The following is an 18547-nucleotide window of genomic DNA, read 5'->3' on the forward strand; positions in this document are numbered from 1 at the left end:
CATTTTTTGTTTGGAAAGATAAAAAAAAGTTATTGTAAGATAAATTGCATTGTGAAGCCTTATGGAGGCCTTATAAAACTCTCATATGTTATTGGAATATTTATGGAAATCTCCTCTTGGAAATCTCACCTTTACCCATTGTCTATGGTTCCAATTGTGATCCTTTGTGAAGCCTATGATAGGGGGTGTTCAATTTTGTAATTGTGATATTTATGCATTTGTATAATTGTGTGATTGTAATCCTATTTGGGCCTTGGTTCTCCTAGCTTGGTGGATGGACTCATAGAGGCATAGGTTGGTAAGTGAGCCTCCATAGTATTTTTTTAAATGTATATGTATCTTTTGTGCTTAAGGGATCAATAGGAGAAGCTTGTATTTGATCACCATGTTTGTTTATTGCATTTTACCTTATAGTGGATAATTCCCCATGTTATTCATCTTGTTTTATTGAATGATTGCAAAGTAGAAGTGAAATATTTTGTGAAAATTTCATATGTAATGTGTGATTATTGCACTGAATTGTATTTATATGTTAATGAGATGAAATATTGTAATATCATGATAGGTTTACTTGAAATGTTATGAAGAAATAACTCCAAAGAGATTACTCCATTGTTCTCAATACTCATTTGAAACAAACAATCGTATGTTTGGGTTATTTCAACAATTATTCATGAAATTTTATGAAAATTTACATTCCAAATGTGCTTAAAATTGTGAGTGGTTTTCATAATGTAATTGGCTCAATAAGAAAATGTATCATGTTTCCATTCATAATTGTGAGTAAATAAACAAATTGATTTTGTAGATGGGGCTTGTTATATGTCAAAATGTTGTATAAATTTCTTAGCCCACAAGCAGAGAGTAAACTTAATACTTCCTATGATAATTTTCTATCATTTCCAATAAATTTTCAACAAATGAATCAATTAAATGTAAGATGACAACAACACTATTAGAAGTTAGTCTTAGCATTGAACTAAGCCTTATAATTAAATTCATGGTTATAATATATCAAATAGATGTCAAAATGAGTTAAATAAACTAGATGGAAATCAATGACCAATTATATAGATGAGCCAAAAAAGAGATTTGGGAGAGTGCTTGTTACTCTTGGAAAATGTATGAGAAACCCATTAAGTTTCACTAGCAAAGAATCCGATATAGACTTATTCAAATAATCCCAAAGAATGTTCGTAGAGATTCTTCTATATAAAAGATAGATAATATAACTAATCACTTAGTTTAAACATGGAACTATGGGGTGACCTGACTATGCTTTGCCATATCATAGGACTCCCTATATCAAAAAAAAATACACACATATATATAAACCCTTAAAATCTTAAGTATCCATCTAAATAAGTAAAGTGATATATATTCTAATGAGGTAGATCTTTAATATATATATATATATATATATATATATATATATATATTGTTAGCGTGAATGTCGATGCTATGGGGGAGCATTGTAGAACATTGTTATGATGTATTTATAATGGTATTTTTCATTGATGACAACATAGTAATAAGTTTGTAAAAAATTGATAGAGTAGCAGACTATGATTTTTGTATTGAGAAAATTATACTACTTATCTGATGATGCGCAGTTACCAGTGCATACTACATTGTGTATTTGTTACATGGGAAAGTGCATAGAACCTGAATGAATAGTGTACGAAAGATATGATTGATTTACAAAGAACTATATAGAAATAGAGTATTAGAAAACTAGTTCCTATTGCATGATTTCTATGATTCATTACAATTGCAGTGAATTAGAGATAGTTTACTGACTGTTGATGATGTCAGAGAGTGTGCATGTATAGGAGTCGCACATGTAAAAGTTTGTGTATAACTATGAGCTGACAACATTGATTAAATGTGTATTTCATTTAATTAATGTATGATAATGAAGTGTGAAGTCGACTCAAGAATTTATTATTGAGCACGGTATAAAGGAAAGATGTTTCCAATGTTTTAAGGAAAAGAAAACAAAAAGAAGAAGTGAAGACTTATGAATTACTAAGCAGTAGAGCAGAGTGACTTAATAATGTGTGTAAGTGACCTTAAGGATTATTATTACTAATTACAGAGTTCCAAATCTGATTGCACGATTTGAAGGTGAAGAATTCCAATGTACTGGACAAAGGAAGAAGTGAAATCTTGTTACACATCTATTATTCTAAAATGAAAAGTATCGAGGTCAACTGGATAGTTGTTTAATTGATCTAATCTTGAAGCTGTGTGGACAGTGGGCTCAGCTACCTTCCACAACTCCTAATAAGGTTGGAATCTCCTAATAGGGATTCAAAGTCTCCTAACAGAAACTCTTGTACTAAATGTTGTAATTGTTGGAAATATGACCAATCAATTAAATAAGGTGAGATATGTGGTTGTCATTTATGGCAACATTTTTTTTGCAATTTGATCATGATCATTTGTGAAGGAAAATTGTCTAAGTATTGGAAAATGTTATGGTAATATGACAAGATTTGTTGATAGCAAAATATTCCCTTGGAATATTCTCTTGCATAATTAACCCTAGATGCATGACATCATCTTGATGATGCATACCAGTGCATATGTCCATATGAGCAACCTAGTTCAAATTATGGAGGAAATACTGATATAGATACCTCACAGTGCAGAACAAAGCATGTCAGCAAATTAACTTGTATGACTTGCAGAATTGTTTTGTTTACTAAATCTTGATGAGCCAACTCCAAGGATGATATGTGAGACAAATAAGGAAGAATTTATTGATATGTTTGATATAAGTAAATAACTTCAATTGTGAAGTTAAAAAAAGGAATGTGATATTATGATATGTGATGTGAAGCAATGTTATGCAAGATATGATGCAAATTAATATGTGTGCAGTCACTCTTTGTATAAAGAACTGACAGTTAGAAGAATCGTGAAGTATAGCAAGTGATCCAGTATTGTATGCATATCTATTCTGTTAAAGAACTTATTGTATAGTTGCATGTTAGGGCACTAGGCTCTTCTTGCACATGTTTTTATGTGATCTACCAACTCCTAACAGGGTTGAAGCAACTCCTAATAGGGTTGAGGCTTCTAATAAGGACTAGTCTCCTAACAGGGACTCAAGATACTATACATTCTTCATTGACTCTTAATAGGGTCAATATCCTTAACCAAGTTCTTTCATATAGTGAATCATCTAGTGGGTTTCATCCCCACTAGGGTTTTCCCTTGGCCATGGTTTCCCTAGTTAACAAAATATGGTGTTATGAGCTCTCTTTATGATAGATATAAAGATGCAAAAGCTTACATTGGTGAACTAAAGGACAAGATACATGACTTGAAGAAAAAATGACCTAATGAGAAAACTAGTGATGATGATATTGAAGATCTAAAGAAAGAAAATGAGATCTTGAAACATGAGTTAAAAATAATTGAACTCAAGCTAAGTCTTAAGAAAAATGGAGGAAAGAATGACTCTGAAATAAAAGCTAAAAATGTAGATCTAAGATCACAGTTGAGAAAAGTAACTTCTGAATTGGAATTTATCAAGTTAGAGCATGTAGAATTAGAGAAATACAACACTATTGTGAAGGGTGAGTTGGTGCAAACCAAACAACTTGAGAAATTATATACCAGTAGTGAAAATATTGAAGAAAAAATATCTATACAAAGACCTAGTTATGACAAGATAGGACTTGGACTCTTCTTTGGACAATCCACCAAGAAATCTATTGGGAGAAAAGAACTTGATACTTTTGAAGTCAAAAAGGATCTACGCATAAGAAAAATAGATGATACATCTAAAGACAAGGAGAATGTTGCTCACTCTGAGAAATCTAAAGAATTTGATCAAGATGAGGATAATAGAAGAAAGGAATATCATGCTTGGTGTAATGAACTTGAACATACTAGAGATGATTGCAAAGGTAAGTCATTTAAACTTATTTCAAATTGTTATTGTCATAATTGTCATCGATATGGACATTATGCAGTAGATTGTAAGAAACCTAAATTTGATAATGATAATACAAATAGTAGAATGTTTAGGAACACTAACCATGTAGGCAACAGAAAAAGATCTCACATCAATGAAAGTGGAGAAAGAAGACAAATTGTTTGTTACAGATGCACCAATATTGGACACAACAAGGAATTATAGAGCATTTGACTATTGGAAATATTCAAGATATGACAAGTTACTAAGAGGGGAGGGGTGAATCAGTAACTTTTAAAATTTCAAACAATAAAATTGCATACTGATATATTCACCATTCATCCAAGTAACCTACTGTAAGCATGAAACAAAATCATTTGCAACACTTGAACACACAGATTTGGTGACCCAGAAACCTTCCAAATAGAAAGTAAAACTGGGGTGGGGATGAAACCCACAAAGCTTCATTACTGCAGTATGAAGTTGGCCGGTTAAGGCTTACAATGACCACTTCTGGTGATCTGCCCTATTAGGAGCATAAAGGATTGCTAGATCCACCTTGTTAGAGGATTTACAAACATACAATAAAGTATGCACTCTGTTAGGAGATTTACAAAATACTGTTAAGTCTACCTTGTTAAAGGATTTACAAAAACTGATTCACCTATTAGAATGAAATAGTGGATCTGATTACAACTAATTGCTGATAAGATCCGCTATGCTCTGATTCACCTTGATGTGATAGATAAAACTTTTCTGCTCCAAAACTTGACCTTTCTGAATACCTTCACAACTCAGCACACATACTTTCGCAGGCATGTATTTCTTTCACACTTTTCATTCATTACCATTACAATTACCATTACATTTGAATGATACAATACATTGCATATATATACCATCCAAATAAACAATACATGCAAGGTTGGCCAAAACAACAAGTGCAAATCTCTATACAAAGTCGGCCCAAGGTAAAAACTCGGGTTCACTGAACTGACTCGATGTCCTTCTGATACTCGACGTCCACTGCGTTACTCGGTATCGTCATGCACTCGGTAGAAGTGAAGGCACGGTCCATACTAAACACTTCGAGTAGTTCTGAACTTGGTAACCACTGGAGACTCGGTAGAAGAGATGTCACTCGGTGAACACTTCTATCTGAACTGTAGCTCGGTGATAGTTAGTTTCCTTGATAACCGTCTGAGCTCGGTAAAATTAATATCCTTGATAACCTCAGGAGCTCGGTTATCATGAAGTTCTCGGTCAATACTAAGTACATCTTCACTCGGTCAAAAATGATTCCTTTCTTTACCTCAAACACTCGGTAAACACTGGCTGCTTTGTTCACCTTGATCACTCGGTAAACACTGACTTCTTTGTTCACCTCGATCACTTGGTAAACATTGAGAACTAAGTAAAGCTTGGCTTACAAAGGAATGTCCGGTGAGAGCTCGGTAAGCATTCAGAATCCAATAAGTGTTGTAAATAATGACAAAAATGTATCATAATGCCAACATTTGACAACCAGAAAAATGAACAAAGAAGAAATGTAAATGTATGCCAATTATGTAATAACTTTAGACACATAATAAAGTTTTGCATAATGGATAGAAGAAACCTTAATAGGAATCAGAATTATAGAAGGAACAACAGAAGAAATGATGACAATTTAAAGGAAGAAATGGAGATGACAAAAGAATTTAAGGAAATATTTGTAAAAGCAAGAGAAGCTAGAAGTTCTCATACAGTTCAGGAAGAATCTCATCCTAATGTACCTAACAAGATAGTAAAGTCACTTATTATCTATGACCCCTCTTACCTGCATTAAGCATTCTCAATAAAATAGTGTGTCAGTTAATCATAACTAATGTTAGAAAGAATATCACAAGTTGCACAATTAAAAATATATAATAGACATTGAGAGGAATCTACAGTTAAGTGTTCATTGCTTAATATGATCAGTATAAGGATATATAAGAAGAATAACCTCTTTATTATACAAAGACAATATTTTGGAATAGTGGTAGATATGCATTTAATGCTAAGTACAGATTGAAAAAGATTTAAAGGATGAAAATTAATTTACGAACATCATTTGCTTGTGCGAAATCTTAAGTGCAAGATTGAAGAAGAGATTTGATGTGTTGAAGAAGCTCGGAGATGTATGAGATTGCTAAAAACCCTAAATTGTAAAATTAAGGTATTTTTAAAACTTGTTGAGCATATTTTCAAAAATGGCAAGACAAGAAGTGTTTAATGTTAGTAATAGACTTAGATATAACTTTAGGAAACACCCATTTGTTTCTTTGCTTGACGACCCCATTGGAGCATTTTTGCAAGTACCAAATAATGTTTTTCATGTCAAGGACATAAGAGGTTATATTCACTATAAAATATAAATCATAGGAGATATTGAGATTCATAAGGAATTGGAGAAAATGTGCAACAATAATTTTTCATTGAAATCAGAATATGCATACCTAGAACAACTTAACCTAGTTAATAATATGTTATATGTGGATTTTGATAACCACAAATGGACAAGAATCATTCTAAGTAGAGTTCATGATGACCTTCTATGGTTGGGAGATTCTATCATATGCATTGATAATGACCTAATTCACAAGGTCACATGTTTGAGTAATGAAGGATGCAATCCAGTAAACATAAAGAATGTACGCAAGTTAGTTGAAACAATTATCAACACAAGTTTTGATGGAAGAAATAGGAAGATCAACTCTATTCAAGATGATGGAGTAAGACTTGTCAGTAAAAATTTTTGGATATAAGTTCAACCATGGATCTAGGATAGATTCAGTCTCAACTAGATTTCTTCATGCAGCTTATGTGATGGCAGTAAAAGGAGAAAAGGTTAATCTATGTGATATTATCCAAACTTAGTTGTTGGATAATGTATCAAAAATCAAGAAATCTAGGAGCACAGTCTTTAGGTTTGAATCCCTATTGACTCATATATTCTTCTACACAATAAAGAAGTTTCCTGATATCTCAAATTGGGATTGAAGTGATTGCACAATGTAGACTATCACTCGTGCATATAGAACTAAATTAGAAATAGTCAGAGATAATGATATTGATAGAATGATGAAATCATTTCAAGTTGAAATGAAGCAAAGGTATAGGATACCTCATGTTCTAGTGGAAAAATATAAGGATGAACTATGTTTTATGGTAGAAACAAATTACACATGCATGGAAGCAGTAGTCCCTCAAGTAAATTTCATTGAACCTATGGGTTATGAAATGAGTGATGAACTAATTGAAGGATATGCATAGATAATTCTACAATCTAAAGTGGATTCTAAATGCCCTAGATGGGGGACATATACTAAGAAGATGAGAGAAGTCAAAAAAAATCAAATAGTCATGGATTCCAATAAGAAGGTAGAAAAAGTAATTGATTCTATCTTAAAGGAATTAGGAATGTCAAGAAATGAATTTTAAGAGGTGAAAGGGTTAGCCTTGGAAATGAAGGCTAGTAATCAATCTGAACTATTGATCCCTACACCTATTATAGTGGCCAGACCTACTAAATAGGTCACAATTGCATAGACAAGTGTGAAAGCGCTTATAGTTCCATATGCAGTAGTTGCATAGGAACCCAAAGAAAATAGAGGAAGCATCAACACCTAGGAAGTCCACAAGGCTTGAGAACACCAAACCTAAGAAGAGAGTCAAGAAAACTACAAGTAGACCTAGCAAGAGGAGAAGAACCTTGCAAATTAGTTCCTTTGAATCAGAAGAAGAAATTGGTGACAAACTAGTAGAACCAGCAGATTAGGAAGTAAAGACTTCAATAGGAAGAAAAGCATGGAAACCAAAGGTAGAAAATCTTAACATGAAAATTATTAATGATAATAATTTTGTGCAATTGAAATAAGTATTATGAGTTGTATAATAATATGGATAGAAGACAACTAGAGAATGTCATAGTTAGAAATATGATCATAAAAGATAAAAGGTTTGATAGCATAAGAGGTCAAATACCTAAGGATTTGTATAATAGACTAAGAAATAGGAAAAGTATAGTAATTGAGGAAGATAAGAAAATAAGGATAAATATGGCAAAAAATTCATGTATAGTAAATAATGAGGAAGAGATAAAGGAAATTCTAAAAGGGATAACACCATTGTTGAGAAATAAGAAGAGATCTATTCTTCTTATGGGAGGAAATTATGAAGAAGAGAATGAGAAAACTCAAAAGGATATAGTCACATACATGTCTACTATGCCTAAGAAGACTGAGGAGAGTGCACAGCTAGAGAACACAAGCCCAATCCCTAAGGAGATTGAGAAGAGTGCGCAGACAAAGGAGACAAGTCCTACTGTGGTAACTATCAGTCCACCTCATAGTTTTGAGCAACCAAGTGATTCACCACATATTACCATTAGTAGTGAATCTATGCAAGTAGATTACACCAATGTGACAATGGATAGAATTGAAGAACCATGTAAAGATTTTGGCCCCAGCATTGTTGGTAATATTGTTGATTATAGAGCTCATCTGATGAGGAAAAATAATAGGAGCAAAAGGAAGAAGATGTACCTTCTACAAGGAAATTTGAATGTAGCACTGAAGTAGCCACTCCAAGTGTGCCTTTAGCAACAATAGTAGTAAAACCTTCTACACCACCTACACAAGTAGCAGTAGTCATCACAACAGCAGTTCAGTCAGATGAAGAAGATGAGGCACAAAACCTTATATCTTCTTTAAGTAAACTCCTTGAAAAGAAGAAATTAGTCAAGTCTATTGAGAAGACTTTGACATCAGAAAGTTTTATTAATACACCTACAAACATCTAATAGAGAGCAACAATTTTGTGCAAAACCTTTAATAATGAGTTTACAACACTTACCAATGTGGCTAAAATTCAAGCACAAACTGAGCATGATGGTAAAATTCTTAATACCATGTGTACAAATATAAGAAATGATATAGAAACTCTAAATGAATGCATTAAGGTAGAATATGGAGGAAGGGAAGTAGATATATGCCAACTGCAACATGGCATACCTTCACCTTCACAAGTTTGATGAGCAAGTCAAAGAGAAGGTAACTAAGCTTCAGATGCTCATTGATAACTTTCTAAAACAGAATAAAAAATTAGAAACCTTTGAGCATACAATGCAAGAAATTCATGATAGCATCCGGGATACACAAGCAGAAAAAGAGAAATCTCTAAGAAGATTTACTCTTTTGAGGGACTATTTATCCCCATAGATTACATTGTTACAAAATTAGTTGGAGGAATGTTTGGTAGCTAAGACCTCATATCACAAGTTTATGGCTATGGATTTCAATGTAGTAGAGTTAGCCACATATGCTTTATTTGCATTAATCAGTGTGTCTGATGCACTAAAAGATAGTTGGAAGAAACACCTTGCATAGTTGAAGACTAACTTTAGTGATTGTTTTTCCAAGTTTTGATGCAACTTTTAGATTTTGATAGGATTTTCTTTTTGTTGACACCTTTGTCATTGATGTCAAAGGAGGATAAATAAGGGAAATTGTAATTGTAAATTATCTAGTTGTATTTTGAAGTATAATAGTAAGCTTTGCTTTAAGAAAGGTTTTTAATCGGAGTTATAATGGATGTAATATTTTTTTTTCACAAACATGAATACACTATTTTTCTTGTGTTGTGGTTATTTACTTTTATTGGTATGATAGCATGTTTGGAACTAATCCAATTATCCCAAAATGTTGCCATCAATGCTAAAGGGGGAGATTGTTGGTAATATGACCAATCAATCAAATAAGGTGAGATATGTGGTTGTCATTTATGGAAATATTTGTTTTGCAATTTAGTCATGATTATTTGTGAAGGAAAATTTTCTAAGTATTGGACAATTTTACAACAGCGTGACAAGATTTGTTGATAGTGAGATATTCCCTTGGAATATTCTCTTACACAGTTAACCCTAGATGCATGACATCATCTTGATGATGCATACTAGTACACATCTCCATATGAGCAACCTAGTTCAACTTATGGAGGAAATATTGATGCAGATACCTTACAGTGTAGAACAAAGCATGTTAGCAAATTGACTTGTACGACTTGCAGAATTGTTATGTTTACTAAATCTGGATGAGCCAACTCCAAGGATGATATGTGAGATGGCTAAGGAAGAATTTATTGATATGTTTGACGTAGGCAAGGGAGGAATAACTAGGGCTGAAGACTCACCCAGCTATCCAAACCACCCTACAAAAGTTAACACAATGGAAGAAAACACAAGGAACAACAACCAAAGGAGGAAGAAGAATGAAATACTCTAATTGATTCATCAAAACATCTTCATACATGCCTAGTTGTAAGGCCTTCTGGGTTATGACCAATTACAAAATACATTCACATTGAAAGATCCAATTGCGAATTCCCACTTTCAATTCTACTCTACAATCTGCTCCCCAAAAACTTGCCTAACTCTAAGCCTAAACACTCTATATATACTTTCCAAAACAACTTACAGATTATTCTAGAACATTACATAAGAGGAAGGCTGACCCAAAAATGGTCTAGACACATCCCAACAAAAGATCTTAACATAAATGTCACGATCAAAATAAATCCCACAAGTCATCTTGCAAGAATCATGTCCAAATGCTGACACTTAGCATACACTGGGTAACTCAACACATGAAGAGACACTCAACATACACTCGGTAACTCGGCACATGAAGAGTTACTCAACATACATGGGGTAACTCGACACATGAAGGAATTTCTATAGTAACTTAGCACATGAAGGACTACTAGGCACATGAAGGAACTGCTAGGCACATGAAGGACTACTAGGCACAACTTTCAGAATGAATAAAAAATGAGCAGGATAACAAGGCAACCCAGGATGCTCCTATATTAAACAATCAGGGTTGAAAGAAGTGATTCTCCTAAATCATTTGGATGTCACAACCTGAGCTAAATCCAACTCAAATTGAGAAATCCATGAAGCATATTCAATAGGTCTATTCGTCCACTTCACCAAATATTTATAGTAATATTTTCCTCTTTCAACCTCTGCAATACTTGTTTGACATGCTCAAGATGTTCTTCCTTAGTCTTACTAAATATCATAATATCATCCAAATAAACAATCACAAACTTATCCAAAAGTCTTTTCAGAACTTCATTCATCAACCTCGTGAAAGTACTAGGTGCATCAGTCAAACCAAAAGGCATAACCAACCATTCATACAAACCATTTTTTTTTTGAAAGCAATCTTCCATTCATCACCTTCTCTGATTCTGATATGATGATAGCCACTCTTCAAATCAATCTTGGTAAAATACTTTGCTCCACTCAAACAATCCATTATGTCATCCATCCTCAACATAGGAAACCTATATTTCACTATTATCTTGTTAATAGCTCTGGAATCAATACACATTCTCCATTCTCTATTCTTTTTACATGCTAATATAGTAGGTACAGCACATGGACTCAAGCTTTCTCTGATCAAACCTTTCTGCAACAAATCATGCACTTGTCTGTTAAGTTCTTCATTCTTTATAGGTGTCAATCTATATGGTGCTTTGTTAGGAAAACTAGCTCCCAGAATCAGATCCATACAATGAATTATACTTCTTACTGGAGGTAAACCATTAGGAATATCATCTGCAATAATGTCTTTATACTCATTCAACAATTTTGTAATTACTCGACCATCACTACCTGTTGTCACTTGGTCATTACTAGCTCCTACTGCTCAGCCATTACTACCAACACTCGGTCCTCTAGGAACTATGGTAAAATGGACTTGATTCTTTTTCATTTCCTTTTCAAATTGTTTTCCATTAACCATTCAAATTTTTATAGTAGTATAATTAATCTCATTTGGACTTTCAATCAAAGGTAGCAATGTTTGTTTCTTCCCATTTACCCAAAGAGTATATTGATTCAATCGTCCATCATGTACAACATATCTATCATATTTCCAAGGTCTACCCAAAAAAATATGACAACAATCCATGGGCATAATATCACACAAAACTTCATCAAAGTAATGTCCAATTTTGAACTTCACAAGGCATTGCTTACTTACCAAGATCTTATGCTAATCTTTGATCCATGAAACATGATAAGGGTTTGTATGTTTTAGCCTCTGCAACTACAACTTGGTACCCAGCTCTTTTGATGCCAAATTTGTAGAACTTCCACTGTCAATGATCACTTTGCAACATTTCCCAGCCATCTTACATCTTGTCTTGAAAATACTTCTCCTTAAAGCAGGTTCCTCATCACTTCCTTTATTACATAAGGTTCTTCTCACCATCAAATTTTCTCCAGCCTTAGGTCCACTTGGTGAACCCTCATCATCTCCTTGAATCACAATATTTATGTTATCTTGCCCACTTTCACAGGATCTACATTCAAAAGATCTATGTCTCTCTTTACCACATCTAAAACAATTACCATGAAATCCACCTCTAGAATAAGAATTACCTCTTCCTCAATAAGAATTACCACTTTTCTATTTGGTCTTACCTTTTTCATCATTCTTCCATTCAAATTTTCCTTTATCATGCATAGAACTTTAAGATCTACCTCTGCCTCTCTGGAATCTGCCACCTCTACCTCTTTGTCTTTGTTCATGCTTCTTTGTCGAGATCTCCTTAGCCTTCAAGGTATATTGGTATGCTTCTTCCACACTTTTCAACTCCACAAAACTTATTTCATCTTGTATTCTACATCTCAATCCATTTAGGTACCTTGAAATTTTCTCAACATAATCATCCACATGTCTAGATCTAATGTCTAGTCTATAGAATTCCTCAATATATGCTTTCATAGTCATGTCCTTTTGTTTCAAATTTTGCATCTTTCTCAATAGGATAACTTGGTAATCAGTAGGAAGGAATTTTTTCTTTACCTTGTTCACCATCTTTGGCCAAGTTTTGATCTTCTCCTTTCCTCTCCTTTGTCTATTAGTTTGCAAGTGCTCCCACCATAGTGATGCATGACCTTTCAACCTAGTGATTGCAATCTTCACCTTTCTATTATCAGGAGTGTTTTCACACTCAAAGAACTTCTCCATATCAGAGATCCAATCTAGCACAGTATTGGTATTCAATTTTCCATCATAAGGAATAAATTCTACATCAAGCTTTGAATTTTCCATAGACAACATTCACAAAAATCTTTCCTCATCTTGATCTTCTTCAAGTTCTGGATTATGGTTTGGTATTGCTACTTCATCATCAAGATGTGCTCCTCTCCTCTGGGCTATCTCCACAACATGTAATTTGGCTGTAATTTGTCTCAACTAATCCAATATAGTATCATCGGCATTTCTTCTACCACAAACCATCTTTACACATCAGGTTCCTACAAGATCATAACCCTCTACAAGTTATAGGTCAAATTCACAAATTTACCACTCTACAACCAAATCCAAATTATGGTTCTACATGATCTAGTCTCCACAAGGATGAACCTCAAGCTCTAATAAAAATTGACATAGGCAAGGGAGGCATAACAAGGGCCAAAGGCTCACCTAGCTATCCCATCCACCCTACAAGAGTTAACACAATGGAAGCAAACACAAGGAATAACAACCAAAGGAGGAAGAAGAGTGAAATACTTTTATTGATTCATCAAAACATCTTCACACATGCCCATTTGTAAGGCCTTCTGGGTTACGGCCAATTATAAAATACATTCACATTCAAAGATTCAACTGCAAATTTGCACTTTCAGTTCTACTCTACAATCTGCTCCCCAAAAACTTGCCAAACTCTAAGCCTAAACACTCTATATATACTTGAAAAAATGGCTTACAAATTATTCTAGAACATTACATAAGATGAAGGCTGACCCAACAATAGTCTAGACACATCCCAAGAAAATATTTTAACATAAATGTCACGATCAAAATAAATCCAACAAGTCAACTCGCAAGAATCACTTCCAAATGCTGACACTCGACATACACCAGGTAACTCGACACATGAAGAGACACTCGACATACATTGGGTGACTCGACACATGAAGAGTCACTCAACATACACTAGGTAACTTGGCACATGAAGGAATTGCTATAGTAACTCAACACAGGAAGGACTACTAGGCACATGAAAGAAATGTTAGACACATGAAGGAACTGCTAGGAACATGAATGACTGCTAGGCACAACTTGTAGAATGAAAATAAATGAGTAGGATAACAAGGCAACCTAGGATGCTCCTACATCAATGCTTGATATAAATAAAGAACTTCAATTGTGAAGTTACAAAAAGCAATGTGATATTATGATATGTGATGTGAAGCAATGTTATGTGAGATACGATGCAAATTAATATGTGCATAGTCACTCTTTGTATGAAGAAATGACAATCAAAAAAATTGTAAAGTACAACAAGTGATCTAATATTGTATGAATATCTATTCTCTTGACGAACTTATTGTATAGTTGTATGTTAGGGTAGTAAGCTCTTCTTGCATACATTTGTATGTGATCCACCAACTCCTAAAAGCGTTGAAGCAACTCCTAACAAGGTTGAGGCTTCTAACAAGGCCTAGTCTCCTAATAGGGACTCAAGACACTATACATTCTTCATAGACTCCTAATAGGGTCAATATCTTTAACTAGATTCTTTCATATAGTGAATCATCTAGCGAGTTTCATCCCCACCGAGGTTTTCCCTTAGCCAGGGTTTCCCTAGTTAACAAAATATGGTTTTATGAGCTCTCTTTGTGCATGGTTGTTTATACTATTCAACATTATTGATTTACTTCCTTATGCATGTACTAAAGTAGTTAATAATATCTAGTTGTGGGCAAAAAGATTGAAAATACTAATTCCCCCCCCCTAGTATTATCTATTTCTAACATTAATAGATTCCTAACAAGGTCTATCCTCTAACAAGCAATATCAGTATATCATTTTGTGGGCATCATTCCCACTAGGGTTTTCCCTTTGATCAAGGGCTTCCCTAGTCAACATATCTAGTGTAATTGTCTATGAGCATCTCTTTATGGTTTTTGTTTACTTTGAATGGTCAAGATTTCATCCCCCCCCCTTAGTTATATTGATGGACTATTGTTTTTAAGAATTGGTATCAGAGCATCAGGTCCTTGAAGAGAAAAGTTTAACAACTTTGGGAGATCCATGGCAAACATGTTTAGAAATGAAAGTCTAATATTTGATGGCACAAATTATGAAAGCTAGATTGATAAAATGAAGAGTCATCATTTGTGCATGGGTCCAAGATATTGGCTTTAACCAAGGCACCTAAAAACATTGCAAAAGAAGACAATCTTGAAAGCTATATCAAGGAACAAAGAGAAGTATTTATGTGTAACATAAGGGCAAAACAAGCAATACTGTCAGCTCTACATGAAAGTGAGTATAGACAGGTAAAACAACTTAAAATGTCTCATGAAATTTGGAAAACCTTAGAAGCTAATTATGAGGGTGATACACATGCAAAAAGAGTTAGATTACAAAATTTGTATTTCACATTCTAAGATGCTGGAATGATGGAAGATGAATCTGTAAGAAGCTATGTTGGTAGAATATTTGAGATTGTTGTAGGAATCACATCTCTTGTGGAAAGAAGTCTGATGATGAAGTAATATGGAAGATCTTGGAAAGTCTAACAACACCTTTCAAGACAATAACACAAATGATTCAGGTAATGTTACCTTGTACCGCTAATTTCACCAAAGAAACAGTGCTTGGTAGATTGGAAGTTGAAGAATTTGATCTAAAACAATCTAGAGAATTAGTAAAAGTTGAGATAGAATTTAGTGCATTTAATATTAAACTTGGTCTAGCAAGGAACATAAAAATGCAAGGAGACATTGCCAGTAGTAGCAATTCTATTAAGGAAAAGATCCAGGAAGGAGTGGCTTTTCTTGTGGAAAGAGAAAAAAATGGTAAGAATATCTTCTAATTTTGGACATGTAATGAATATGGTTATTATGCATCTAAGTTTCCTAAAAGAGAAAGAAAATATAAGGGAAGATTCAAATTTAGAAGACCTAGAAATTTTTTATATGCTAATGAAGAAGACGAAGAAGAATCTAATCAAAACAAAAGTGAAGATGAATTAGGATTTGTAGCTATAAAGGAGGATGATCTTGATAGAGAAATCAAAGAAGAAAGTGTACTGATCTCACAAGTTGAAAGGAAAGATTGGATCATTGATAGTGGTTGTTTACATCACATGACTAGTGATATGAGAAAATTTGTCAAATTCAGAAGCCATGATGGAGGAATTGTCAATGTAGGGAATAATGTAGCCTGTCACATTACAAGAATTGGATCTATCACTCTAGATGGTAAAACAAATATTGATTATGTTTATTTTGGTGATGGACTGAAATATAACTTGTTAAGTGTTGAACAACATATGGACAAAGGTTATGAATTACAGTTTGGTAATGACACATGCATCATCAAGAACAAGGAAGGAAAACTACTTGGTATTGGCAAAAGAACTAGAGGTAATGTATTTCAGTCAAACACCACTGAAATAACATGTTTAGTAGCTAAAGTTGACAACAATTGGTTATGGCACAGAAGATTTTGTCACATAAACTTTGATAACATTTTGAAAGATAGTAATACACATGCTGTGAGAGATTTACCTAAGATCATTAAGCCCACCAACATTATTTGTAAGGAATGCATCTTGGCTAACCAAAAGAAAGTTTCAATTCCTAGCAAGTAGTTTGGTACTACACAAAAGCTAGAATTAGTCCATACTGATTTGAGTGGTCTTGCAAGAACAAGAGGATTCTATGGAGAAAGATATTTTATGATTTTTGTTAATGATTTTACCATAATGGTGTGGGTAGATTTTCTTAAAGAAAAATTAGAGGCATTTGAGAAATTCAAGATATTCAAGAACATAGTAGAGAATGAATTTGGAGTTAAAATCAAAAGCTTAAGATTTGATAGAGGAGGAGAATTCATTTTTAGAGAATTCAATATCTACTATGAAGAGCATAGAATTAGGGGACAACTATCTTCACCCCATACACCTAAGCAGAATGGGATTTGCTAAAAGAAGAAATAAATCAATTGTTGAAGTAGCAAAAGCAATATTATTCGAGAATGATGTACCAAAGACTTTTTGGAGAGAAGTAGTCAACATAATATTATACACACTGAATAGAGTAAAGATTAGAAAAGGTATGGAGAAAAAACCTTATGAGTTACGGTTTGGTCACTCACCATCAGTCAAATACTTCATAATATTTGGAAGAAAATGCCATATCAAAAGAGATGATGATATTGGTAAGTTTGATCCAAGGAGCGATGAAGGTATGTTTCTTGGCTATTCAGTAAAAACTAAAACTTACAAATATTTCAACTATAGAACAAAAACTATAGTAGAGCACACAAATGTGAGAATAGATGAAAAGTTTGGCACCAAAGAGAAAGTGATGGATTATAACTCTGATGGAGATGATTACTCTGGGATAACCAATAGACGTAATGAATTATTTCTCAACACTAACAATGACTTGTAGAATAATGTGAAAATGGAAGAAGTAAGAGAAGAATAGAGCGTAGTACTTGAAACAAGAGTTGAATTAGCAACTCCTACCCCAAATAAGAATGTGATAAGAAACCATCCTATTGATCAGATAATAGAAAGTAAAGAAAAAGGAGTAATGACAAGAAGCATAACCAATGAAGAACTATGCCTAATATCTCAAGTAGAACCAAAAAGTGTAGATGAAACAATCAAGGATGAAAATTGGATAAAATAAATGAAGGAAGAACTTCAAAAAATAATAAAAAATGACACATGAGAATTGGTTCCTAGCCCCAAGGACAAAAATTGCAATTGGTACAAAATGGGTATTCAGAAATAAAATGAATGAACAAGGAGAATTAATAAGAAATAAGGCAAGACTAGTATGCAAAGGCTACTCTCAGAAAGAAGGAATTGACCATGAGGAAACATATACACCTATAGCAAGAATGGAAGTAGTCAGAATGTTCTTGGAATATACAATAAATAAAAATGTCAAGGTATATCAGATGGATGTTAAATCAACATTCTTGAATGGAGGACTTGAAGAAGAAGTTTACATTGAGCAACCAAAAGGTTTTCCTTTGATAGAAGAGAGGGATATGGTTAATAGATTAAAGAAAGCCTTGTATAGATTAAAGAAAGCACCTAGAACCTAGTATGCAAGGTTAGATAAATACTTAACAAAGCTTGGATTTGCTAAAGGAACAACATATAGCAACTTGTACTTGAAAGAAATAGAAAATGGTTTGTTGATAATCATTGTATTTGTTGATGATATCATTTTTGGAGGAAATGTGAAGCCAGTAACAAATTCTCAAAAGATATGAAGAATGAGTTTGAGATGAGTATGATAGGAGAAATGAAATTTTTCATAGGATTGTAAATTGTTCAAAACAAAGAAGGAATATTTATTTCTTATACAAAGTATTTGAAATATTTGTTGAAAAGATTTGGTCTAGAAAATTGTAAACCTGTTTGTACTCCTACAGTAACTGATCACAAGTTATCAAGCAAGGATGAGACACCTACTATTGAACAAAAGAAGTACAGATCTATGATTGGAGGATTGCAGTATCTAACTCATAGTAGACTTGATAT

This window comes from Cupressus sempervirens, chromosome 1, assembly GCF_028749045.1.
Source record: "Cupressus sempervirens isolate cs-2001-9-10 chromosome 1, ASM2874904v1, whole genome shotgun sequence".
Lineage (NCBI taxonomy): Eukaryota > Viridiplantae > Streptophyta > Pinopsida > Cupressales > Cupressaceae > Cupressus > Cupressus sempervirens.